Raw genomic sequence first — 16629 nt, 5'->3', positions numbered from 1 at the left:
GGTGGTCAAACAGTCCAAATAACAAAAAAATAGAGAACTGGGGAAGGTGAATAGTTCGAGGACATATGAAAAGATAGAGCCCAGACTACTTTACGTGAAGTCACATTAGTTTGGTCGTAGATTTGGGTTATTTTAATCAACACTATATATTTATTTTAAGCACATTAGTTTGGTTGTAGATTTGGGTTATTTTAATCACTATTATACATTTGTTTGAAGTACAGATTTAGTATGGGCTAAAAGATTAAATCTTTTTAAATGTAAAATCGAAAAAAAGAAATTGTATTTTTTTTCTAATAAGAGTCTAGAGGGATCAAATGTTTTGAGGTGTAAACCCACTTTTTTATAGTGCAAATCTTAAAAATAAATTATACCTCCAAAAGTTACATTCTTCTAGGGACTTCAAATGACACACACATTCTCTCTCTTTCTCTCTTTATCTACCTTTGAATACATGGAATAAAATAACTTAAACATGCAATTCCAACAAATATTTACTCTTTAATAAGAGGGTTAACATGTAAAATAATAATACTTTAAATGCTATAACAATATGAATTTAATTTTTAGAATATTTTATATAATATATATAGACACTTTATTATTATTATTATTTTAAACTATGACATTGAAATAATTTAGTTAAGAATTTAATTTTTCAATTATTTTATATAATATATAGACATTTTATTATTATTATTATTATTATTATTTTAAACCATGATATTGAAATAATTCAATTAACATGAGCATTGAAACATTACTGCTAACCAAATATGTATATTTGTTTTTTATTTTGATTATAGTCCACATTATTTTTTTAATTTAAAGAATATTTTATTTTTATTTTAAAAGGAACACGTGTCAACTCCACATTGAAGACAAACGGAATTCCATGGATCTAGCAAGAGCTAAGAGGGATCCAATTGCTTTAGGCACAAACCAAAACTTAAAAAAAAATTGCACCTCCAAAGATCGCATCCCTCTAGAGACTTGATAAATGATAGTTAAGATGACTCTCTCTCTCTCTCTCTCTCTCTCTCTCTCTCTCTCTCTCTCTCTCTCTCTATATATATATATATACATATAGATGGAAACGAAAAACCAACACGGTTTTGTATTGATAAAGAATGTTTACATATGGCATAATTTCATTAATCACCATGTTCAGTATCTTGACTATAACACAAAAGAAAAACACATATTCCATATTTTAAAATATGTCCACGTAGAAGTCTTTACAAAAATGCATATGATAATAACTATCATCAAAAGTGTATGACTTTAACTAAAACATGGAAACTTGTAGATCATCATCAATTATGTGGAACTCAAGTAGACATGCATTTTCTAGTCCATTGAATATTGCCATTACTAGATGCGGAAAAATTGATCTCCCCTAGTTGATATCTATGCCCCATTTTTGAGAGAGCATCAACAATACTATTTTGTTCCCTAAATATATGAGAAATGTTCACCCCACTGAAATGTCCAATTAGCACCCTAATTATAATCATCTAGTTAATGAACATTGGAGGATCAAAAGAGGACATTTCATTTACCAAGTCTATAACATCTTTTGAATCCCCAAAGAAATCCAAATATCTTAGTGGATAACCATTTTGCACAAAATGGAACTCCCAAAAGAGCAATGATGTCAGCTTGATTGTTTGTGCGTGAACCATTTCTTCAACAGAAATGATAAAATTACCTAGATTTATGAGAATGTATGCCCCACTACCACATATGTTTTGATTTGTAGCCCAATCAAAGAACCCATAGGAAATTTGCTCTAGATATTTACTTGTTGAATGCATCTCAATGTTCTCTTAATGCCATAGGCCCTATCTCATTAAAATATGCACATATTTTTATGCAATTTATGTTGATGTCCAGTGAAATATTTTCAAATATATATACATTTATCCTCCTCCATATGCCCCAAAAAATATAGAATGGAAGGGTTTTAAATTCCTTATAGTATGACTTACAGGCCTTCAAACATTTCTCTACAGAAGTTGTATCCCATCACGTGTTTATGTTTAAAATGTTCAACACATTGATCCAAATGGAAACCACATAGGGACACTTGAGAAAGAGATGTGAAACGTCCTCATTTTCAGCCTTGCACGTAACAAATCTTTTAGGACCTATGAATCATCTATTGCATAAATTATCCCAAGTTAAGATCTTATTCTGCCAAACCAGCCTCCCAAAACATTTGATTTTTAGGGGAAAGTTCCATTTTCATATTTTTTTGAACCACCATTTGTCCTCATATCTCTAGTGTGATAGAGTAATATACCTGTATGTATCCTTAACAATGATCTGCCCCTAAACAACTTTACCATCCCATGTAAATTTGACTTCCTTTTTGACCAAAGTGATTCAAGCTAGGCATAAATTAATCACATACATATCCCCTATCTCTGCTAATTCACCAAATAAACCCAAATCTCTAGAGCATATCCAAGTCGGATATTGGAAAGTAGGATCATTTGCAACATGAATTTGATTTTAAAAATATATGTTCTTGTCACAGATGTAACTAATGAGTGAGAAAGGTAATGAATGATTATCCTGAAATCCCTTGATAGGGTCCAAGCCAATCTCCACTGATGCACCCCATCCAATCTCCCACCTCAAGTTTCTAAAAAAGCCAATGTTTAATCTTCATGAAATTGTTCCCTATATATAAGTTTGTGCTAGGAACCGATGCCCCAACCTTAATCCACTCCTAAAATGATTGCTTTTGTCGTCAGTTTTCCTTTATAATCATTTGCGAAATACTTGTTCCAAATCAAGCACACCATAAGCTCTTTACCACCAATGCAGTTAATCTTCTCAATGATATTTTGGGCATCAAATAGAGGTGCATATAATATACTAAAATATTCTACAAGACCAACTGAGCTAAAATAAACCTTCCCCCAAGTGTTAGCCACTTTAGTGACCAAATAGCTAGTCTTCTTTCAAATTTTAGAATCAACCAGCATTGATCTTTAATACCATAGTTGTTTGGTTTCATGTGGAAGCCAATATATTTGAAGCCCTTGTCCATCACAACCACCTCAACAACAAATATAGTGGTAATCTTTGAAACATTGACTTTTTCAATAGATGTTTCAATTAACAAATATTTTGATTTGGTAATAAAAAGACCTATTTCATCACCAAATATGGAGATTATTTGATGAAGATAACTCCATTCCAATGTGGATACCTTCCCAAAAATTAGAACATCATCCAAAAACATAAGGTTTGTTATAGAAATATTTTTGGTGATCTTAATACACGCAAAGGAACTCGTGTTTTGCGCCTCCATATTCAATCTACTCATTCCATCAATAACCAACATAAATGATATGGGGGATAATGAGCATCCTTGTCACAAGTCCCTCGAGGCCTTAAAGAAATTCGGAGGAAATCCATTTATCAAGACTGCATAGTTAACCGATGTGGTGCAAGCCATTATCCAATCTACAACCCCCACTAAAGGACCAATTTTGTGTAGAACCATCCTCAGAAAAACCCAATCCACACTGTCATATACTTTAATCAAGTCTAGTTTCAATAACAATGACTTCTTTCTTTTTAACTTTATGGAATGCATGCATTCCTGATAAATAACAACTGCGTCCTAGATTTGATGATGTTCTAAAAAACAAAATTATTCAAGGGTAACAAATTTGGATAACTTATCCTTCAATCTAGTTGAAATAATCTTTGAAACCATCTTATATCCAATATTGCACATAGAAATAGATTGTTAATCCTTAAAAGAAGAGGCCTTTGAAACTTTTGGAATCAAAGTAATAAAAATATAATTTAAAGCACCTGAGATTTAATGGGATGATCTCGATTATTCAGCTAAGTGTAACAGATCCGTGTGAAATTTCCACAATTGCAATGACTAGGTATTATTCTCCTAACTTATGTAGTTTATTTGTCTTTTGTAAATTAATATTACGAAAAATAATGAACAATCCACTGCTGCAACCTTCATAAATAAAATATGTTACAAAATATAAAATACTGGAATTGATAAAATAATGCACACACAATAATTTTGACATCGTTATTTTTGGACAAATGTCCCTAGAAAAACACTGAAGGGAAAACCAATGCAACAGATGAAGGTTTAATTATTATTAATCTTCAACAAAATAGGAGAACAATAATATTCTTTCCTAATACTTCTAGAGCTCCAGAAAATACTAATCTCCACATATAAAATAAACTAGAGATTTCAAATCTCCCTCTGCGAACCAACTCAACCTCCTCCTAGCCACTCACACTTCCTCTTGACACTTGCATTTTCTGACTAAAATTGCACACTGTTGGTTAAGGATAATTCACATAGCCCTGGGAACCCTTACCTATAAGTCGTTATGCCACCATCACTAATCCTGGCCCATTCACTCTACCTCTGAAAGATAGAACCGACATGGGCTCACTAAAATGAGTTGCTCTTCCACATGCACTATCAAGTTAGCTACTTGCACTAGCTGAATACAACCTCCTTCCTACAAATAAATCAACCTCCTTCTTGCCTCTGGAAACTAAAAATCATAAAGGAAATTTTCTCTGGAAAATCTACTCCCAAATCTCTACTAAAAACCCTCTACTTGGTGTCTCCCTAGCTTCAATTGCGCCCTTGCTGAATCATTGCAACTAGGTGAGTCAAACTTCTCTTATGTTTTATGTTTTCTTCTCCAAACCCCATCGACTTGCTCTTATAATCTTTTGTTGGGAAACTGAATACCATGATCACATCTCAATCGATGGTTATGATCATCTTGACTCCGTCAAATAACTTTTCCAGAAGTCTTTATAGAAAAATTGACCTCCCCCAATTAATATGATTTAATTAACAACTTTTCCTAAGTTAGACTTCGGAAATATTTAATTATAGGATAACTAATATAATTGAGGTGTTTCTAAGGCTTTTCTAACGAAACCTTTTCTATCTTTTGGAGGTCTCATGTTCCTTAGCATCTTAGACACCATAGAGACTAGAGCACATATCTGATGCTACCGAAAACTAACACTCCCTGTTAGCGAGGAAGGTGTTCTCCACTACTCCCATATGCTCCTTGAAGTAGACAAACTTTTCCTTACCTAAGGCCTTCATGAGTATATTTTCTATCTGCTGATCTGTGGGAACATGTTGTAACCAAACTGATCCATGTTGTTATTATCTGACATCTGTGATACAATTGGTTACCATAAATTAGAAAACCTTCGGCAAATTGATTCCTTCACTTCTGCTAGCTGTTATGACTTCTTGGAAGCTACTCGACCCCCCCAAATCAATTTGTCCTCCCTCTGAGACCCTAAATCAATCTTTGTAGCTACGTTCTAGAAACTCTCTAGTAAACTCGCACTATTAGGAAAATAAAACAGCCTCCAATGGAAATTGAACCATCAAACTGGGGTTTGTTTCTCCTTTGGCAAATATAAACGATCTCCCTCTATCAATGAGAATCTATAGATCATTGTGAAAAAAATCCTCCAACAATCTCTTTCCACCATGCTATAATTGTGCTACTCTGATATCACACTGTTTATGCCCCTACGTTGCTGCTATCACTGCAATAGTGAGTCTTAAACTCTCACTAATCTACTGAGTCCCTACAATTGGCACTACAACTATTGCTCAAGTGTCTAACTACACCTTGTTACCACTACAATTGGCTCTGCACTGTCTCTCGAGCATCTGACTGCGCCTTGCTGACCTTTCGATCCTCTTAATATTTTAACTCTTAGGCTCCCACAACAAGGGTAATGGCCCAACTAAGGAATCTCATGTACAAAAACTAGATCTAATCTATTGATCAAGCCCTCCTGGCTAAGATCTAGATCTCCTTGCTGCTCCTTCCTCGGACCCTGCCCAGTCTCACATACTGTAGTGTTATACTCCTCCTCTTGGAGGTACTACTGCTACAAGTTTGAATTCATCCTCCAATCTGGAAGACAAATCCTTTATCTCCACTGAAGTTTATTTCTTCTTCCCTTTCTTGTCCTTCTGCCCCTTCAGACACTGGCTAACATAGTGACCACACTGACCATAGCCAAAACACTTGACTATCGACAAATCTTTCTTATTCTTTTCTCCCTTTGAGTATTGTACTTGGTGGACCCTTCTTCAGTTTTCCCTTCCTTGCAAGGCAACGCTCTCCTCTTCCTTCACCTTTGTTGTCTTCCCACTGCTATTGGTGACACCCACGACCAAGCTAAGCCTCAACTCCTCTTGAGTGAAATCACTCCATAGGAATTCCTAATATGGAAGCTTGTCACGCCCAGAAACTACTTGGACAAACGTAAGCCATTCCTTTGGTAAACACATTGAGTGTTATGCACACTAGCTTGTTATCTATTGGCTTCTCTCCTACTACAATGAGTTCATCTCTGACACCCTGAATCCTGGTGAGATAGGTGGTTACATCTTCTCCCTTGTTCTTGACCATCCTTAGCTTCTCTTTAAGGATCATTTTCCGATTCTTTAACGGTTTTTATTACAACTTGACGATGACATCCCACATCTCCTTTGTTGTTCCCTTCTAAATGATAATGAAAAATTCTATGACCCTTGACTCCATTAAGGATCATTCTCTTGTCTTTGGTGTTATCCTACTATATTCATGAAACTAGATGGGATCTATTGACATAACTATCACTATTGTAGCAAATGCCTTTAGACCATGCTCATCCAATAGAAACAACACCTTGGCCTTTTAGATACCAAATTTAGAGGCTCCTCCAACCTATCCCGATATCTCAATCCTATTACAACCATGTCTGGAAAAAATATGTGAACTCAAATAACCGGAGAAATAAATAAACTGGGTATAAACCCTTGTGTGCGTTCACTTCTTTGCTTTGCACTGATCTGTTACTACAAAACCCTTATGCTGCAAACCCTTTGTGCTAGGTTTTCTCTGCGAAATTAGATCTGCCACTGAAAACCTTTCTGGCAACCTCACCACTTGTTGCTAATCACAGAGACAACTTGCACTTCCTCTCGATCACCTACCTAGGATGGAAATCAAATTATTTCCTCTGCAATTCACATTGCTTAGCTGGCCCATGCAGATATGTTCTCCAGTGCATTAGATCTTCCTCTGATTTGCACAAATCTTGTTCTAGAGCTTCTCCTATATAATATGCTCTAATACCATGTGAAATTTCCATGATTGTAGTGTCTGGGTATTATTCTCTTAACTTATGGAGTTTATTTGTCTTCTGTAAATTGATATTATGACAAATAATGGACAATCCACTACTATAATCTTCACAAATAAAATACATTGTGGGATATAAAATATTGAAACTGAGAAAATAATGCACACACACACACAACAACAACAACAACAACTTTGACACTGTTATTTTTTGACAAATGTCCTTAGAAAAACCTCGAAGGGAAAAACAATGTAGGAGATGAGGGTTTTATTATTATTAATCTTCAACGATTTAGGAGTACAATAATCTGCTTGCCTGGTACCAGCAAAGCTTTGACAAATATTTATCCCCATTGATAAAATAAACTGGAGATTCAAAATATCCCTCTGCAAACCAACTCAACCTCATCCTAACCACTCACACTTCCTCTTGACACTTGTATTGTATGCCTGAAATGCACAAAGTTGGTTGAGGATAATTCACATAGCTCTGGGAACCCTTCCCTGCAAGTCATTATGCTTTCAACACTGATCTTATCCTACTCGCTCTTCCTCTAGAAGATAGATCTGACACTAGCTCATTGAAACAAGTCGCTCTGCCACACACACTATCAAATTGGATACTCGCACTAGCTAAATATGGCCTCCTTACTATAGAAAAAAGGACCTCCTTCCTACCTCTAGAAACTGGAAATCACTGTGGAAATTTTCTCCAGAAAATTTCCTCCCAAATATTTGCTTAAACTCCACTGCTCGGTGTCTTCGTAGCTTCAATTGCACCCTTGCTAAATCACTACAACTGGGTGAGTTGAACTGATCTTGTGTTTTTTGTTTTCTTCTTTGAACCCCATCGACTTGCTCTTATAATCTTCCATTACGCAACCAACAACCATTATACATCTCAATCGATGTCTACAATCATGTTGACTTTGTCAATTCATTTTTCTGGAAGTCTCTAGAGAAAAATTGACCTCCCTCAATTAATCTAATTTAATTAACCACCTTTCCTAAATTATACTTAGGAAGTATTTAATTATAGGCTAATTAATCTAATTGAGGTGTTTCTAAGGCTTTTCTGACGAAACATTTTCTAAGTTTTGGAGATCTCGTGTTCCTTAGCCTCTTAGGCACCATAAAGACTAGAACACTTATCTGATGCTACCGAAAACTAATAATCCAACCCCATAATATCCTTAAAATGAAGTAATAATTCCATGGTCCACACATCGAGTCTCGGGTTTTTTCCCTAGAAAAGACTTTAGATCAAATTCCACTTCTTCGAATGTGATTTACCATCAAATAACCACATTGTCCTCCACTTTAAACATCTGAGACTATGAGAAAATGACCCTCAATTGAGTATCAATGTCCACCCATTCCCAGGAATTATATAGATTCATAAAATATATAACAACCTCCTTATGAAGTTCCTTTAGCTTGAATATTTTCCTACCCACTTTGTCCTCTTGGTCCCAAATTGTATTGTCTCTCCTTCTCTATGAGGGAAAATTATGAAAAAAATTGTGTTGTTATCACCCTCCAAATCCAAATGGCACAACTCTTGAGCCTCCATTCCTCTTCTTGTTATTTTAAAATCATTCTCTTTCAAATCTCTTTCTCCACGGTCATTTGTTTTTGAGCACTTGAGAAGAAACTAGGATCAAATGGGTTAGATACCAACTCTAGTTCTTAGTCTATCTCTACTAGATATTTCTTATTCCTTCTCTTTTTAACTCTTTCCCATCTTTTGACCACCTTCTTTAGTTCCTTTAATTTTAGACAAACAACATTCATCCAAGAACTATCATTATGATATTACACTTTTGACCAAGTATCTCTTACCAATTTCTCAATGTCATTGTCTTTTAACCATGAATGATTAAATTTAAAAGGTGGGCCCTTCCAAATACTTTCACCACGCCATTATAAAAAAATGGGAGAATGATCAAACATCATCGATGAGTTGAAATATGTATGCATCATACCAAATTATTCCAACAAGTTCTCATGAACTATGAACCTATCCAATCTCTTAGCAATCCCATCCAGACCAATATGTCCATTCCTCCAAGTAGGAATAAGAGGAACCAAAAGAATATCCACTAAGTGGTTTTGCCCAATAAGCTCCTTAAACCACATAATGGATCCAATTTACTTGTTGCCCCCCATATATCTTCCGTAGAGACAACAAAATTTAAATCCCCTACCACTATTAGGGACCCAATCTTCAACAACCCATAGTTATCTAGCATGTTCCAGAAATCTAGTTTCGAATCATAGGGATCATAAACATTTAAAATTTGAAATCTAACCTTTGATCCCTTTGAGAAACCCATTATTAATATTCCTGTAAACAATTTTAAAGCCAATAAATTAATTATGCGTGGATCCCACAAAATAGGCAGACCCCTAAGAGACCGAGGGAATCAATTAACCAAAACTTCCACCTTGGGCATAATTTTAGAAAATATGATTAAGCCTTATATCATCATTAACCATAGTCTCCTACATTAAAATAACAGATGGCCTATGATCTAGAGTCAAGTGACATATGGAATTCCATTTAGGGGCATTCCCCAATCCCTGAATATTTAGGGACATGATCTTCATGGAGGAATGATGTCTATGGGCAAAAATTTCTCTAAGAGCCTGCTTATTAGAATCATCAAGGGAAGGGGATATGTGAGAATCCAAACATTTCATGCATTTTGATGTTTGGAGAGGAGGATTAGGGTCCCCTAGAGGAATAATATTCGACCTACCCTTATGCTTATTCCTTATGGTAATATTGCTCTTTGAATTGAGGCTAATGTGGAAGCAATCTAGAGATACCATAGATGAGTGGATGGTTAGTAGCTCAATATTCAGAGTCGGGTTGTGCCTAAGAACATTAATATCACTACCAAAAAATTAGTTGGGGAATGCTCACCAATATAGGATCCAACACAAATCACAGGGGACTTCAATTCTGGAGGAGGGATGATATTCACATCCAACATGTCATGTTTATATCCCACTCATGAATCCTCAGAGTCTGAAGAATCATTAGCGAGGGGACAAGACCCCATATGAGGGAGGGCTTTAAATATGGACTAAACACCCAATGACCCTTGCTTAATCACCGAGTCTTTAAAGGGAGAATTATATGCATCCGAAAAACACAAAGTCTTATAAATAGGTAGATCACTAACCAATTTTTCAGCACCACATTCAGGAAAATCGGAAGAGGGTAAATTAGTACAAGTAGCATGATCAGTACCTTAGTAGGTATGATGAACAACTTCATAAGAATCGACTGCCCCCTCACCAAACGATGAGGCCCCAACCCATAGCATTGAACATGAACAAAACTTCACTCTATGCACATATGATGGACCCTGAAATTGACGAGGGACATTTTTCAATCAAATGACATGCTTGATGAAACCCAAAGCACCGAAATGGAATCCCCCAATATTCAATTCGTTGATAGAGTGACATATCACAGTCCCAAATTAGGTCCAATACCATAGGCAATCCACCAAAGAAATCCATTTCTACTAATAACCAAGCAAGACATTTATCCAACCCACATAAGCTATGATCAACTAGGAAAATATTTGTTCCTATCATATTACCAATCTGAACCAACACAGGTTGAGTCCACAATTCTAGGGGAAGTCCAGGAAGCTTCACCCATATCAATTTCTTGCGGGAAATCTCAATGATAGAATTGAAATCTACATACCAATGTTGCAGATTCAAGAAAATACGCCCTTGTATCCATGGATTGTTCATAATTATATATGTGTCCCCAGGATGAAGAAAATGAAAACAAAACCAACTACTGATCAACAAACTAATCTTAGGCTTATAATGAATGATGGGTTCCCAATGGGTATCAACCCATTCCTTCATCCTCCATCCATCCATTTTAGCAAATTCCCAACGACCAACTAAAACCCTCTTCTAAAGGCTCAACACCATATCCCAAAATATGTCCTTGCCAGAAACTAGTGCCCACACATAATTTTTCATTTTTTAAATTACTTTTTTTTAATGCATACGTGTATTCAACCCCTTGAAAATCCCTAGAATACATAGAATAAAATAACTTAAACATGAAATTCGACAAATATTTGCTCCATTCAAAATTAACCCTTAATAAAAGGGTCAAAATGTGAAATAATGATACTTTAAATAATATAACAATAATAATTTAAATTTTCAATTATTTTATATAATATATAGACTTATTATTATTCTTAACAACTATATATAATACGTAAATTGCTGACATGGAATAATTTAGTTAACATGAGTAGTGAGATATTTTATTTCTGATTACATTTTCCACATTAGAGTTTAGTTAGTTAAATATATTTCAATACTACTTTCAATATTTTTACTTTCAAATACTTCTCTTTCCACATTGAAATATTGTATTGTGGTTCATATATATATGTTTATGTTTTTTCTAAATTTGATATTAAAATAAATTAGTTAATATGGATAATAAAATGTTTTATTTACTTATCTAATTGAAATATGAAAATAATTATTTCAAAAGAATTTTATGAGTTGAAAGTGAAATATTTTTACCATATCTTCTATGTATTAGGTTGTAATATCAACCATTAATAAATCAAACACAATTATAATGAGACAATATTTTATAATATTTTTAATTAAAAGTAACCAAATATGTATATTTGTTTTTTTTTTTTTCATTATACCTTACATTATTTTTTCAATTTAAAGAATATTTTAGTTTAAAAAATACGTGTGTCAACTCCATAACTCCATTGAGCACCGACCAAATTACACATCACAATAAATATAAAATTTTAAATGATATAACTTTTTAAGATTATATATATATATATATATATATATATATATATCATTTTTTAATATAATTAAAAAATAATATACTAATATAATTAAACAATGTGATGAGTGAGATTTTTTTAGTAAGTTATATTTTACTAATTGCAAATTCATAATGATCTCAGTAATTGTATATCATTTTGAATATTCAATTTAAATGGATTTTATTTATTTATTTATTATTATTATTGTGGTTAAAAAATTTGAATTAATTATTTTTTTAAGAAAAAAATTAATATTTTTTTATACTAGACGATGTATTAGGCTAATTCAAATATACTCATTTAAGAGTTCACAATGCTCAAGATTATAACTACTAGAATAATATTCACCAAAATAGATCCAGCTTAACCACCAATTTATAGTGCAAAACTTTAAATAAAATTGAGCCTCCAAAAATTGCATCTCTCTAGAGACTTGGTAGATGTTGGTTAAGATGAATTTCCCTCTTAACCATCATCTAGAGACTAGAGACAGAGAAATTCATCTTAACCATCATCTCATAGGTGCAATATTTTTTTTTTGCACTATAAAAAAGGTTTCCCTCTCAGCTATTATTATATATATATATATATATATATATATATATATATATATATAATTTTTGAATGTATAAATGTATTTAACCCCTAGAAAATCCTTTGAATACATGGAATAAAATAATTTAAACATGCAAAATTAACATTTAATAAAAAGATCACGATGTAAAATTATGATACTTGAAATGATATATATATAATTTTAAACCATATATGTAAAGCGTTGACATTGAAATAATTTAGTTAACCTGAATAGTGAGATATTTTATTTATGGATTACATTGCTCATATTAAAATTTTGTGTGTTTTTTAAAAATACATTTCAATATTATTTTCTTGTGTGTGTGTTTATATAAATACATATATGTTTATGTTTTTTCTAAAGTTGATATTAAAATAAATTAGTTAAAATATGAAAATATGAATAATATCAATTTTATTTGTTTTTTTGTTTTAATTATTTAAAAATACATAAAATTTGATATAGATTATCTTAGTATGTTGCCGCTAGTGCGTATTACCCTGGTATTGAGACGACATATTATTTTAGCCAAACCTATGAAATATTTTACAATTTAACAAAGTATAACCTTAACAAATCTTTTTTTAATTTTTACAATTTTTTATATTAATATTTATCTTTAATGCAGTTGGCTATAAGTTTGGAGATGTTAATGGAAAATGCCTAGTAACAGGTGAAACATGACCTGCAACATGTATTTAATTCTTCTTACCTAAAGGTCAAATTCCAATAATAGGTTGTTCCATGGGTAATTTTATTGGTCGACATAACCATGTATGGATACCATTCAATCTACAAAGTCTTAATGAATCTGCAGCCTAGTGGATAGTGTTAGCAATAGAGTTACCAACATTTAAAATGACATCTTTCAGGGATATACAAAACAAAAAATAAAAAATCAGATGTTGGTTATGAGAAAAATTACACATTTTCATTGACGAATCTTTTTTTCAGAGAAAAAACCGACATAGATTTATATTAAGAAAATATAAAAGTCTTCAAATACATATGGCTGTATATTGAGCTTGAAGAAAAGCCCCACAAGATTACAGAAAATGATACAGACAGTCAGAATCATCCATATCTGAAACAGGATGAACCTATACATCACATCAACAAAGCCCGCTTGTCCAAAAAAAGCCACAGATTATACAAAAACTAGAAGGAACAACCCTTCCATGATTACATAACAGATAACACATAGGAAAAAAGGAGCAGATCGCTCTGCCTTGAAATAGAGATCCAAAGGACTGGTACCAGCTTGCCGGAGTAGGACAAATAAACCCAAAATCATATAGCAAGGACATTTGGCGAAGAGGCGTTTTGATGAAGAGATTCATGACAAGCCAGGATTCACTGAAGAATGGCATGAAGGGGTTCCCTTGAACCCTAGAAAATTTGTGCATTTCGCCAGATCCACAAGAACCAACAGGAGATGATAAACAACGACCTCCAAGATGAGGATTGCCTACTCCACCATATAAAAGCATCCTGAACAGAAGAAAAGATGATGTAAGGAAAACCAAAATGTAAGGACAGATCATACCAGATATTAAGGGACGAGGCACATTGAAAGAACATGTGCAGATTTGATTCCGCTTCATTGAGGCACATGGCGCATCTGCTCGGGCCCTGCCATTTCTTCCTTTGAAGGACCTCCCATGTAAGGTTTTTGTTCCAGAATAATAGCCAGGAGAAAATAATCATTTTGAGAGGACATGCAGCCTTCCAGAGACGGGGAGGAAACAGCGGTTGAGGACTCCTTCCAATAACAGAGATCATATCAGCATAAATAAGCTTTACGCTCACAGAGAGATTGGATCTTTTGAGAGCCCAAACCAGAAGATCTTTTGTACCCGATCGAACGATTCCCATGCTACAAAGGCTCGCTTTTACCGAATTCCAGAGAGAGAACATCGAATAGGGCAGATGCAAATCCTCTCCTTCTTTCCAGACCGGGGAGGAACCAGACCATTCTTTTATCAGCTTATCCCATGTGAAGCATCCCTGCCTGTGTAAAAAGAGGACCAACGGCAAAGGAAAAGAGAACTCCCGGGCGCAAGAAATATGATCATAACCAATGAGCATGCAGGAACCCGAGCAGAGATTCCAGCAAAAATACTGCATGAAGACATGATGAACTTTCCTGAGACTCTGCCAAATCGACGATCCACTCCTGATACCAATGGACCGCCTCCTGTACCAATATTCAATACTCTTGCCTCTTAGATATTTTGCCTTAATGATCTTACTCCATGGTCCATCACCAAAAATACCTCGATGGAGAGACTTACAGAGGAGGGCATTTCCAAAAGTGCGCAAATCTAAAAGGCCCCATCCACCAGCACTTTTTGGTTTTGATATAGAAGCCAACTTGACAAGATGAATTTTGTTCTGAAATGAAAATCCTCCCCAAAGGAAATTTGCAATCAATCTGTTCATATGGTTTATAGTGCTAGTTGGGAGATAAAAAATATGAGCCCAATAGACTGAAAGTTGAGAGAGGACGGCATGTACAAGGATGAATCTGCCAGCTAGTGAAAGGAATTTAAACTCCCATCCTGAAATCTTTTTATAAAACCGCTCCAGAAGCCATTGCCAATCCCTTTTTGAGTTTCCTTTTGCCTTTAAGGTGAAACAAAGGTATTTGAAACCTTGCTTAATTGAAAAAGGAGCAATACTCATCAGTTCAGATATCTAGAGAACAATTTCCATATTTGAATCATTGTGAAACAAAGAGGATTTTTCCTTATTGATAACCAGACCTGTAGCTTTCTGAAATTTAGAAAGAATATCATTTATGCATATCCATGAGGCCTTACAAAGCATAGAAAAGATAAGGACATCGTCCACAAAGAGATTATGAGAGAGGGAAACGTCCTTACAAATCTTTACTGGCCGGCATCTCTTTTCTTCAACTGCTTTATTTATCTGAAAACTGAGAGAGTTCATTACCAGAATGAAGAGCAGAGGGGAAAGGGGACATCCCTGTTGGAGACCCCTCTCCGCTTGGAAGAAAGGCGAAGGAGATCCATTAACAATCACTGAATATCTGACATTCTCAACACAGCACATGACCCAATTGACACTTTGAGACTTCAGTCCAATTTTTGCCAACAGGATTCTTAAAAAACCCCAATCCACACAATCATAAGCTTTTTGTAAGTCGATCTTGAGGATGGCCGCATCCATATTCTTTGACATCATTGTAAACAGACTTTCCTGAGTCATGGCCACCACATCCAAGATAAAACGACCCTTTAAGAAGGCATGTTGGTCCCCAGAAATAAAGGAATTTAGAATAGGTTTCATTCTTTCCACAATGATTTTTGAGGATAATTTGAACATGATGTTGCAAAGCGAAATAGGCCTAAAGTCGTGGAAAGACTCAGACCTGTGCTTTTTTGGAATTAGAGCAATAAAAGTAGAAGAGGTGGCCCAATGAATGCTTCCAGACATCCAAGATTCGTCAACCATCCGCAACAAGTCTGTTTTAAGAAGGTCAAAAAAATGGGAGAAAAATTCGATTGGCCATCCGTCCGGCCCCGGACTTTTATCCTTTTTAAAAGATTTGATAGCACTAAGAAGTTCATCTTCCGAAATTGGCTTAAAGAACTCTTCATTTGCAGCTTCCTGAACCAGCTCTATGCCCCACATAGCATCTTGAAAGAGAACCTCCCTTCTTTTGTATTGGTTTTGGAAAAAACTCACGGCCTCCGTCATGATCTCCTGCTGATGACTTTTCCACTTCTACATCAAAAATCAAAAGTCATAAAAAAAATTACACATTTGTATTGGCGAATTTTTACAGCCAAATCTGATCATTTATCATATACTCTTACAAAAGTGACTTTTCCACTATCACCCAAAAATTAGCAAACCAATGTGAGAATATGTGTCCTTTTTCATATAAGTATTTGTTAGCAATATTTTAATGAATATCATTTTGCCTCAATAGTATATTTTTAATATTTTAATTATTTTATTATATAAAAAATATATTTTACTATTAACC

Source organism: Pinus tabuliformis, chromosome 3_1, assembly GCF_031772625.1.
Source record: "Pinus tabuliformis cultivar Carrire ecotype Pingquan chromosome 3_1, CPIR1, whole genome shotgun sequence".
NCBI lineage: Eukaryota > Viridiplantae > Streptophyta > Pinopsida > Pinales > Pinaceae > Pinus > Pinus tabuliformis.
This window is presented reverse-complemented; position numbering follows the sequence as displayed.